Genomic DNA, 11,608 nt, shown 5'->3' with positions numbered 1-11,608 from the left:
TTTCGGTGTTGGTGCTTGGCTATGGGTTCAGTGCTACCCATTCAAAAACACCGATTTAAGAAATAACTCCACGCATCTCGCTGTTACCTGGGTTCACCAGCTTTATTTCAGACAGGACAGAGTTTGAGTCAAAAATAATCAATCTATAGAACCCCACTTAAGGGCCGATTTAGAGTGAGTGGTTGTCCTGAAAGACAGGATACGCCATACAACAACTTATTTGCCGTCTCAATTTCGGATATAGGAGAATTTTTCTTGTTCCATAATTCTGTAGTTCCTAGGGCATTTTTAATATCTATGTTTGGAGTAATTTTGAAGCAAGTAACTAGCAAAAGCTTGAAGGCCTGTGATTAATCTTAAAATACAACGCATTATGTGCCGACTCTTTAAGGCTGACGAGCCCTCACATGATCAGGGACAAATTTCTCAATCATGGGAAATGTTTACAATATGGAACACATAAATAAAGAGTGCCCAATTATGGGTGCTGCTGTAGGAAAGTAGAAAACACATCTTCCAGATTCCCCCAGTTGTCAGCCTTTCATGTTTCCCAAATTAAGTGCTGGGAATAGCAGAGTGCTGAGAGTAGCTGTGATTTGAAAAGAGACACTGGTTAGTTATGGTTGTCGAAGAATTTCGCAATCTTCTGCTGAGGCCTAACAGCTCGTTAGCAGCTTTCATGGGTGCCGCTACTGCAATGCTAATAAGATTTCACTTCCTGGTCTTCCGTCTCGATCTTTCTGGCAAACGAACTCTCAAGAGCAACTTAAGCTCTTAAAACTTCATTTTTCAAGATTCCAGTGCTTGAAACTCCGCTCTGGACCTCTATGTCAACATGCTTTTTTCATACTTTTTTTTTTTTTTTTTAACAACTTTATTGTAAAAAGTGCTGATCCAAACATAGCGGATCACTCATTGAACAAAAAAAGTAAAAATGCACCAGAACACGCTAATATTATGCCAACTAAGCAAGCTTTGTACCATAAATTATTATAACAAAATACCAGGAATAGCACCAAAATATTTTGTCACCACATTACAAAAAAAAACATATTTGCACTGCAATACGCCTCGCATTTAAATGAGAGACCTATTGCATTTCAAAGAAGCGGCCGCCTTTGTCCGACGCTGAATGTAAGCAAAGCACGTCGTGCTTGCAGTAAGAGAAACTTGATAAAGAAAATAGTGCTTACAGATTTCAGAACACGTACCGTGTAACAAGCACAGTAAAGGGACAGTAGCCATGGGTGGTACAAATGAAGTCAAGGGCGTACTAATGAGGGACTAACAAGCCAATTACTGAATCAGAGCCAGCATTTACGAAGGACAAAGACACAAGCCAACAAAAAATATGGGCAGAGAGTCGGCGGGGCTTCTCTTCCACACTTCACTACAGCAAGTCTCGCAGAGCAGCGCATGCGCGCTGACTCAGGCTCGACCTAAAAGAAAGGTGAGGAAGAGATGTAAAGGGCAGACAGGGAGAACTATACCTAAAACGATCTCCATACTACAGAAACCACTTGAGAGTTATGCATATAAATATGACAGCCATATCCAAATGGACAGACTTCTTACTGTTGCTGCCATCACAGTGAGTGTTTGAGCAGGAGCTGCACAGGGTGGGTTCAGTAGTCATGCAAAGTCAGCTCAGGATTACTAATAAGTGGGGAGGAGTTATCTAATGAAAGTGTTATGATGGGTATAGTCACATTTCTCCAGGACAAGCGGTAGGTTCTCTTACATTTTCTAGTTTCTGCACTGTGGGAGGTAAAACCTGAGGTAGTTACACTGAGCACCCACGTCCATTCTAGGCCCAAACTTTCAGACACTCATAGAATTTTTCCACATGCTAGGTGTTATATGGTCACTCCGTAAGATGGGCAAGGTGGGAGTGTGGGTAACACGACTGCCATGTCACATTTAGCACCATCCCTGAAAACCTCACAAATGTCACTCAGCTTCTCTACCGTGAATAACATTAACACTGCTTCAGTCTCCCATATAACTTCACCTGTTTGGCTTTATGATGTTTGCAGAGTCTCTTTATTCAGTACATGCAATTAATCTCGCAAATATGTACATTTTGGGTTACAGTTTTCACTTCAAACTATGGGTTTCCACATAGAGTAGTAAAGAAACACCAGCTTAAAATATGTATTAGCCACAGGGCAGGTATTTAGTGCCAAAGCATTCAGTATCTTTAGTGGATAAAGGATAGTTTTAACTTTAGTAAACAAGACCGTCTTACCTACTCATAGTTATGTAACTAAACAAGGCGGCTGCATTTTTATTTCTAGAGTGAGACTGGCCAGATGCCTATGTGACAGCTGTGAAATGAAGGGCATGATTAACAAAACCATTTCTATAAAGGGTGGAGTTTTACAGCAGGCTTAAGTAGGGCTTACTATTTACTTCCAGGAGTGCAACCAAACTACTCGCGCAAAAAGATAAGAGTCGAGGGAAAAACAAAGCATGCTCGGCTTTAAAGAGGCTTCTCTTTTAGACCCCATTCTAGGTAGATGGCAGCTCCTAGGACTGCCTTGCAACATTGAATCATCTTCGCATGCTTTGCCGTATTGCGGTACTTACATTTCTTTCTAACCCCCTCTATCCTTCCACAAGAAGGGTTGGCCTACAAACAGATCACATGGAATTCATTAGTCACTAGAGTAGCTAAGATCCGAAATAACATTCATGAAGTGACTCACTGGCCATCCTTCTACAAATCTGCTAAAACATTTGACCATTTCCACTGGGTCTCTCATTGTGACTGTCATACATCATACTTCTGGGAAATGTTGTTTAGGAACTCCAGGCGGAGTTTTGCACATTATTTCAGAACCAGATAGAACAGACAATCACCACAGCTCCGGTCCCACCACTGTTCGTGAAGGCTTTACACTTAGGCCACTGAATTCCATGATGGAAACCAGTAGGGTGAAGTTGTGTTTAGCTTCTGTGTGTGTAAGACATGAAGTTGTGTTTAATGTCAACAGCAGAGAAAACTTCCTGCGCCGCGCTATCAGCTTTGCTTGCGGATGCCATCAAATGACAAAGTTATTTAAGAACAATTTTAATATTTTACAAACTACAAATACACCCAAGTGTCAATGCAATACTGAGGCCATGAACCTTTAACCTCCCCACTGAGGCAGCTTAGGTTTCACTAGTTAACCTCACAACAATCATTTTCTAATTCTAGCAATGTAGACTGAAAAGGTAGGTTTTTGGGTTTAATTTTATTTACAATAGAAAGTTACAGTAGGTGACAGACCATCCATCTTTCTCAAAAAACCTCCATTTCGGCACCTGCAAGTGAAAGCAGAGAAACAATCAGCTAATTGTATGGAAGCAGCACATGATAGTTGACATTACTGAAAACGTTTGTAGTTGGTGAACAGAACACCAGGGTCAGGGTTCAAACTAGTGGGGGGACACCAAATCCTGTACGAAGGCAAAAGGAGAGAACATTTGATTTGTTACTTTGCTTTCCAACACCAAGCGCCATGAATGATGAATTACCATGGTCGCGGTGTTTAAAAGCGGCCGTACAGAAATTCACTGAAGGAAACGTTACTCACCTGGACTCCTAGCTCTCCATTATGGGTTTGCTCAAGAAGATTCATAAAAGCTACAACATCTCCATGCATGTTTGAAATCCCAAAAACATAAATTGTAAGCAAAATTCAAGGAAGAACATGCCTATGTGAAGCACCATTTACTGTCAGCCAAGTTAGAAGACGATTTATTTGACAACCACTACTACCACAACGTTTTTAAAAGTACAAAAAAGCAGCAAAAGGTTCTCCTACAAAAAACGGAAACTAATCCTGTTACAGAAAGGAGTCACTTAGGCGTCATTGTGACCGTCACTGCAAGTGCAGTAGAAAGGGACAGCCAAAAATAATCTCTCAACATTTAATTAAAAGACATCTCCATCCCCAGGCCCTGAACGCCAAAGTCCACTTGCGAAGTATTACTTTTTGTTGTAATGACTTGACAGCAGGCCGTCATGCTCAAGAGTGTTGCCTTAGTGTTTCATGGAATCTTGGGGTTGTGAGATTCTGGGGGGCTGTGAGCGACAGTTGGACATGAGCAGGCGAGGGAGTCTCACGATTGTGGCTGTGAGGAAATGAAGCATTTAAGAAAGAAAATGCGACTATACTGATATACCACAATTTGGCGACAAGCGCCTGTTCGGCTATCCTGCAACCACAGTGAGGTCGGATTCACCATGACAATACTTGTTCACGTTTATATGGACATGTTGACCACGACTCGGAGCGAGGAAGTGTTGGTGACCGGGGATTATCATTCTTAAGAAATCGTATTTTTGTATTTGGCCTTGCCTCCAACAACCGTTGGAACCGTTGGGTGTCAGAGGCAACATATGTAAGAGGGTTCTGTCTGGAGAGGCACATGAGTACTGTTGAATTATATCTGCTGTGTCGAATCCGGTGTCGAATCCGGTGACTAGGGAATATCGTTATTCGATCTGTGGGCCATTTCCTATGTGCTCTGTGTGAATTTAATTTTAAGCGCATGTGCAACAGTCAAGGAGGAGGCGCGTGCAGTTTGAATAATTTGGATCGCAGAGTGCTCTGCAGCCTGAGACGAAACCAGGTGGAGCAGTGAGGTCTCAGCACGTGAGCAGCGGCACAGCAAGTGCGAGCAGAGTTGTGTGCGCAAGCCAGCATCAAAGTAAGCATCAGCGAGCGCGCGCTCTCCTCAACCGACGCGACCTTGGAGAGAAGCAGAGCGACTCTGAATTAGAATTCGCAGCGAGGTGAAGGCATACTGACAGACACTTACGGGGAGAGGTGAACTTCGACGTCTGTGAGGCAGCATTTGTGGGAGATTCAGAAGGAGAAGTAAGTGCACTCGAGCTTGGCAAGGAGGAGTTTGAGTTATTAACACAGGACTAAAGAAGAACAGTAACCAACGTGACTTGAGCAGTAAATACAGAGGATTTGAGCAGCAGCTTTGGTTTACTGAAAGCAAACATAGTACAGCTTCGTTTTAGAAATAAAAGTGAAGGAGTAATTTAGGAATACAGACATATTGCTAGGGGAAAACAGTGAATACAACACGTGCAATATTGTAAACGTTTATGATGGCCATGGCAAGCAATCAGACCGTAGCTCCACCTCCAATGATTTTATCTCAAGCAGGGCCACCTTTAATAGTGTGGGAAGAACGGATTGGGAGTTTTGAGAATTATTTAGAGGCTATAGATGGTTAAAGATATTTAGAATATAGGAAAAGGCCTTGATTAGTGAATTAGGAAAGCAGGGACAGCTTGTTTTTAAGTTTTTGTCAGAAGGGATGGGTACTGTTGGGGAGGCAATGGAAAATATTAACATTGAAGCAAAAAGGATGTTAGAGAAATCTTATGGGGGAACAGGTGAATATTGTGATACGGTGACAATTTTTATACTCAACCACAGAAAGCTCAAGAATCAGTGGATCAATTGGCAACACGGTTGATGATCAGAGACCACCTTGATAGTGTGATGCAAAATTAGGAGGAAGCAAGAAAGGTTGTGGGCTGCGAAGAATCCAATTTTACAGGAAGCAATTGCAAAAATAGTAGAGGAAGTCGATATGTGCATCTAGGAAATGCAACAGTTGGAAACTAAGCGGAAGGAAGGTGTTAATGTGGTAAATACGAAGGAAGGTTCGACAAAGGGCGAAGTCAAGTGAAAACGGTGTGGAAGTTAAACAGTCAGTGTAAAAGGCAAAGGAGAAAGTGAATGCTGGCTGGAAATTAGAATCAAGCCTGTATAGAGTACGTGGCGAGGTGGAAAAACATGCAGGCAGATTATCTAGGTTGTTGTTGAGAATGAGCAAAGGATGGAGAAAAGAGGTGGTTTGTGTGGATGCAAGTGGGGAGGACGCTTTAGAAGGAGAGTGCGAATCAATCACTCTTGAAGAGTGGGAAGCAGCTGCCAAAGAGGATGGAATTTTCAAGGATTTGGTGAGAAGTATTCAAGCGGGTTGGAAGCGAGAAGGGGAAACAAGGTTTTGAAGGACACATTTTGGTGGCCTGGAATGGATTGTGATGTAAAGGATTGGGTGGAAGAGTGTGTACGGTGTAGTGAGAGTGAGAAACGTTTGAAGGTGGGAGTGAATAGAATGGGCTCAGTGAGTGAGGAAGGATGTACCTGGGCAAAAGTGGGTTTAGATTTCATAGGGCCAATGGAGCATTTGGGAGAGGGTGGTAGATTTGCTATGGTTGTGGTATGTTTTTTCAAGGAAGGGGATGGTCGAATTATTGAAGAATATAACAGAAAGTGCCATTATATTACTGGAACGGATTAGTGAGATAGGTGTGTCCGGGTTTGTTGGTAACTGACAATGGGACAAAACTTACGTCCACCGTTATGCAAAGTTTTTTGCAAATCAACATGGTGTTCATTTTTCCATGAGATACATTACAAATCCTTTAATCTTCAGATTGTTGCGACCACACTGTTGGATCCCTACATACTCGTCATTTCCACGTCAACGATCCTCAAGGATAATCCTTATGAGGAGAATAGAATAATGCTTCCACCATTTCACTGCCTCTCCCTAATAGGCTTCTGGTTTCTCTACATTTCCTCCTCCTGAACTTCCTACTCATACCACCGTTGAGTATTTTCGAAGATGCAGTCTTTATATACACCTACCCCTTCCTATCTAGAATGCTGGACCATCGTCTGGAGACACTCCCGTTAGTGGGCACTACTGTTGATCTTGCATGGCTAAATACTGCTATAGTTGTAGCATGAATGTACAATTAAAATCTTCTTAAAAAATTAATAAGCATACAGGCTTCCATCTACAAATTGTTTAAGACCAGTCTGAAGAACTACCCAATGGCTATTCACAGATTCAGGGAACTTGCTATGTGTGTGGGATAAGAGTTTAAGATGAGCATGGAATATCGCATGAATGCCTTTGTACCAACGCATGTTATTTCAATATGTACAGATTTTAAAACCTGGTTGTCCAATATGTGGTTTTGTATAGCACGATCAAATTCATGCTATCCAAAAGCCAAATAAAATTCTGCTTTATAGGGGTACTCTGAACTTCTATTACAGAAATCGCAAGCTCTGGTTTTACTCGAATGTAGTGCATTAACTGTGCATGGCATATGCCAGATACACTGTTAGCTTCTTGTTTTGGAGATGGTTTCCTTAACCAAACTACCACACTGTTGCCGACAAACCATTCTCCATTCCCTTTTGATTCTCTATTCCCAGTTTTGAAACATGCTCATTAAGCTGGTTATGATTTAGCTCTACCAGAATGCATATGATAGGATTTCCAACGTTCATCTATTTGTGTTAGTGTGCCAACAGATGGTTCACTGTAAATATGTATAGAAGAAATTAGTTTTCTTGTCACCCACTGCCACAGGGAACGAGTGGTCTTCTGGCTAATTTAATTCATAGCGTCCCGAGAGAGTAGGCCATATGACTGGTTGCTAAACCCTCTCTTCTTCTAAGAGTGGTAGAGAAGTTTCTTTGCCAAGAGGACTTGGATATTAAGATTTTCCATAATAATTTATTTTCAGAAAAAAATAAATATGTTCTTCAGAGAACAACTGAAATTGGGAAGGAAATTGGCCATAATGATCAGGGGGATCAAAACACAAAATAAAATAAAACTACCACCACTTGAGGTGAAGAATTTACTTCAGTTGTAGACATTACTGCCAAATATTTAAAAGCGATAGAACAAAAGGAAGACAACAAGCTGGCCCTTCAGGGGTAATGTGAGGAGCTGGTGCTGGAGCAGAGTTTTCAGTTTGAAAATTCAGTGGCTTTTGAAGCTCTGGCATGTCTATTTGTCATATTAATTTTATTAATAATTGATAATTAATTATTTGTCTTGTGCAAGTGCGTTTATATTAATCAATCCGTTTGTCCTAACAAGAGAGAGTTACACGTGGGTGTGCATAAATGTGCGGTTTTAAAAAATAACGTGCGTGTTTTCATGTTTAAACGTTGCTATGTGCTGTTTATTTTTTAGCACAAAATGCTTTCCGAATTAATGCTTTTCTATGTTGCAAGTGCTAGATAAATGCATACACATAAGGGTATTAGTGGGGTTAACACTGTTTAATCACTATGCTGTGGTAACGTTGTTTTTGTCTCTTTTAATTAAGATGGTCTATTGAGGCCTATGATGGCCTAGAAAAGATGGCCGACTTGTGAGCCTGGCTGTGATTTATAATATGAAAACTGTGACGAGGGAGACCCCTGCTGGAAATGGTCCTGAAGCTAACTGACCATGGTCCTTGCTTGCTTGTTTGAAAACTTTCCATGAGGACAGCAGCAGTTTTGGGAGATCTCCAAGTGAAGTGAAAATGTCCTTGGCAGCCTTGGGAAACAAAGGAGCCTTAGAGAGAAGCTCTGAACTGTGGCTCGATTGCCGAGGAGAAGTAGAACTAATATGATACATGTTTTATTTCTTGGTTCCTGTTCCGTAGTCTTCATTATGTGTACTTTTCCTGAGCGGAGATTCTCAAATGTAGCGATGTTACATCCTTTCCTTCTCGCTCTGCTCAGCAAGTCCGGCGGACATTACAGTTTTTTCTATGTTTCCAATGTATCTTTCCATTGTTTAGAAACTATAAGAAATGTTAGCCTAGAGAGGGTTTTTTGCCACATGCCATTTTGCCTTTGCCGCGTACCGAATCTGCGTTGCTGAGGATTGATGCTGAAGGGACTTCGTCTTGAGAGACATTTACCGAGAGACTTGTCCTGACCCGTTCTGACATTTAGCTAGAATAGGTAACTATGAGAAATGATTTACTCTGATTAATTTTCTTTGACTAATTTAGATAAAGCAATATAATTTTAAAACATGGTGTTGGATATTCTTTCTTGTCAATTATTGGGTTTACATTTTGATTATTGCTGTATATGTTGTATAGATTATGCTTAAGGACAGTCACAAAAACCAGGTCTTATCGACCTCGGTATAGATGCAGGGTGTTTAGGAGTTTTCCCTTCCACAGGTTTATTGCTGGTAGAGTATTTGAGCGTATGTTAGTGAAATGGGCCCTAGCGTATGATGTATGCATGTGCGTGTAACTGTGAGATTACTTTATCCGTGGTAGTGGGAATATTATACACACCCTGATCTCTATCAATTTCCTGGTAGCAGAGTTTGATGGTTTTTGATGATTGTCTTGATCTGATAAGATTGCTTTTATTGATTATTGATTATTGGTTCATGTTGGTATATGTACTAATACTATATGTTGGAGTCGTAATGTTGAGTTATATGTAGTGCTTCTGGAACTTGGAAGCTGTAGCAGTTCCGTAGTAGGGCAGAGGGAAGTATATGCTGCTCTCGGGAAAGACGGAATTGAGGAATAACGTGTGACAATTGAAGTTGCGCGTCACATTGTCTGGGTTCGGAATCAGTGACATCGTCGTATGTTACTATTAGATATTTCTGGTATATAAGGAGTGTGTATGATAGTGAAGGTTACCTGTGAAAACTCTGGTCTTAAGTCCCAGGGATCCGTAAGGATTTCCGTTAAAGCTTATCGCGGGAGGAGTAATAGGTATTCTCTAAGCTTGTTTGAAGAACTGGGCAAAGAAAGCTTGCTTAGTTGGTGTATGTTATAATTCTGTAGTGGAGCAGATTGTCTGTTCTCGGGAAGCAGGATTCTGTGCGTATATACTATATTTTCTTGTATGAATGTGCGTGAATGTTTGTACATTTACTTGATTGTAAGACTCTTTGGACAAGTCCTAGAGGAAACAGTTAATGAATGTATGTTAGTAGGGCAGAGTAGAGGAAGTGCTACTGTGTCAATGAAAGGTCTTTTATGAAATAGACTCTCTTTTACTATTCTGTGGTTAGCGAAGCAGACAATGGAGATGTTTTTATGTTGTAACTAATAGATTTGTAGAAATTTTGACACGAAGTCTACTGAAAAGATTTTGTAAAGGAGGGGTAGACGAGTGACAGAAGACAGGAGACAGAGCAGAAGCTGCAGTCAGCGACTGTTGACGTCAGAAAGACCGCGCTCTGATTGGATGGTAGATCAGAATAGTGCTCGCGCTAGGATTGGTGCGTTAGTGTGAGCCGCGCAAGGATTGGAAGGGCTATTTAGTGACGTAGACGTTCCAGGATTGGTGCGTTAGTGTGAATCGCGCTGCAATTGGTTGAAAACTCGTATTGTATATTTATAATACGGAAAGAGTAGAGAGTTTTTGGTAAACGCTAAAATGTATTACCAAGAAGAGAAAAAGAAGAAAACATTTTTTGGTAAAATTAAAAAGTGGTTTAGCAAGGATAAAGATGTTAAAACAAGAGAGGGCGAGTTGTTACCTCCACCGAAAACACCTGCATCCTTCATGGCTGCAAGACATGGGTTTCATACCTGTATATGGTTGGAGAATTGGGTTAGGTATACTAAAGAAGATGGTGTCCTAGCATTTCCAGAACATGGTTCATTTAATCTGGCCGTGTTGAGAAATTTACGGGAAAAGATGTTATGTCTTGACCCGAAACCGAGACCTACACAGTTCGAGGCTTTAGTGGAATGGGAAGAGGAAGTACATGAGAGAGAAAAACAGAGATCTGGAGGGTATTATAGGTATATGTTTGGGAGGAGACATGATCGTGAGACTCATCATGATCGAATGAAAAGGTGGCGAGATGTTAGTATGTCAGAGGGATTATATCCGATGAGAACAGTTGAAGGAGGAGCAGAAAGGGTTCCTGAGTCAGAAATGAGAAAATATGGAGTTAATGAGTATGAGGATGAGGTCTTGAATGACATGATTTACAAGAGACCACCTCCATATAGACCAGAACCGGATAAAAGTACACCAGTTGTTTCTCCGATAAGAGATACAGTGTGTGTTAGTGAGACAGAAAATGAGACACCTGAGGTAAGAAGTGATCATTACCTTGATGAGAATGCCAGACAATTAGCCAGAACTACAACAGAGTTGACAGAGAAGATTAGGGAGTTAACGAAGAATCTAGAAGCTGTTACGGTGCCTGTAACAATAGGTCCGGTTATGCCTGTGTTTGACAAACAGAGGACAGGTGAGAATGGACTGGTGATTCCATATGTTGGGAATAATCTGACAAATTCAGTTGGTCCTTCAGGAGATTCAGGCAAAAGAGCAGAAAGAAGTGACCTGAGACAATCAAGACATGACACATGTAGTGAAATATTGGATGCTAGTGAAGCTAGTTGTTCAGGGATGCCAATTTTAGAACCGCAAAAGAGAGTGGTTCCAGTGAGAAAAACTGCTGAAATAACAGTTGATGATTTGAATGATTGGATGAAGGTTCTACAGAAAAAGGATAAAGATTCACAAGTAATTGATGTAGCTAAGTTACGTGTAGAACTAGAAGAGCTTGTTACAGGAACAGTTCCAACAGAGATTCTGAAGAGTCATCATGATGGTGAACTAATGTTTATGTGCAAGAGTGTTACCTGGAGAGAAAGAAATACACATGACAGGCTAAGAGCAATAGCAAATGAACAGGGAGTTGACATTGATAAAGTGAAAGCTTTACAAAGAACTTACAGGATGGATTTTACAGAGAAGGATATTGAAAATTTGAATGCTACTGGTAG

General features: G+C 41.0%; 1 protein-coding gene across 1 annotated transcript in view; it reads right to left on the bottom strand.

The window, feature by feature from the left end:
* Positions 1-3,220: 3,220 nt before the first annotated feature.
* The window catches only part of NDUFB2 (NADH:ubiquinone oxidoreductase subunit B2), a 49,834-nt gene continuing 41,446 nt past the window's right edge, over positions 3,221-11,608 (bottom strand). The window contains exon 4 of the mRNA XM_085651925.1: positions 3,221-3,309. The gene's annotated coding sequence lies outside the window, so the exon portion shown is untranslated. The remainder of the gene's footprint in view (positions 3,310-11,608) is intronic.

Source organism: Triturus cristatus, chromosome 4_1, assembly GCF_964204655.1.
Source record: "Triturus cristatus chromosome 4_1, aTriCri1.1, whole genome shotgun sequence".
Lineage (NCBI taxonomy): Eukaryota > Metazoa > Chordata > Amphibia > Caudata > Salamandridae > Triturus > Triturus cristatus.
The sequence above is the reverse complement of the archived record's forward strand: the minus strand, read 5'-3'. Positions and strand labels throughout refer to the sequence as shown.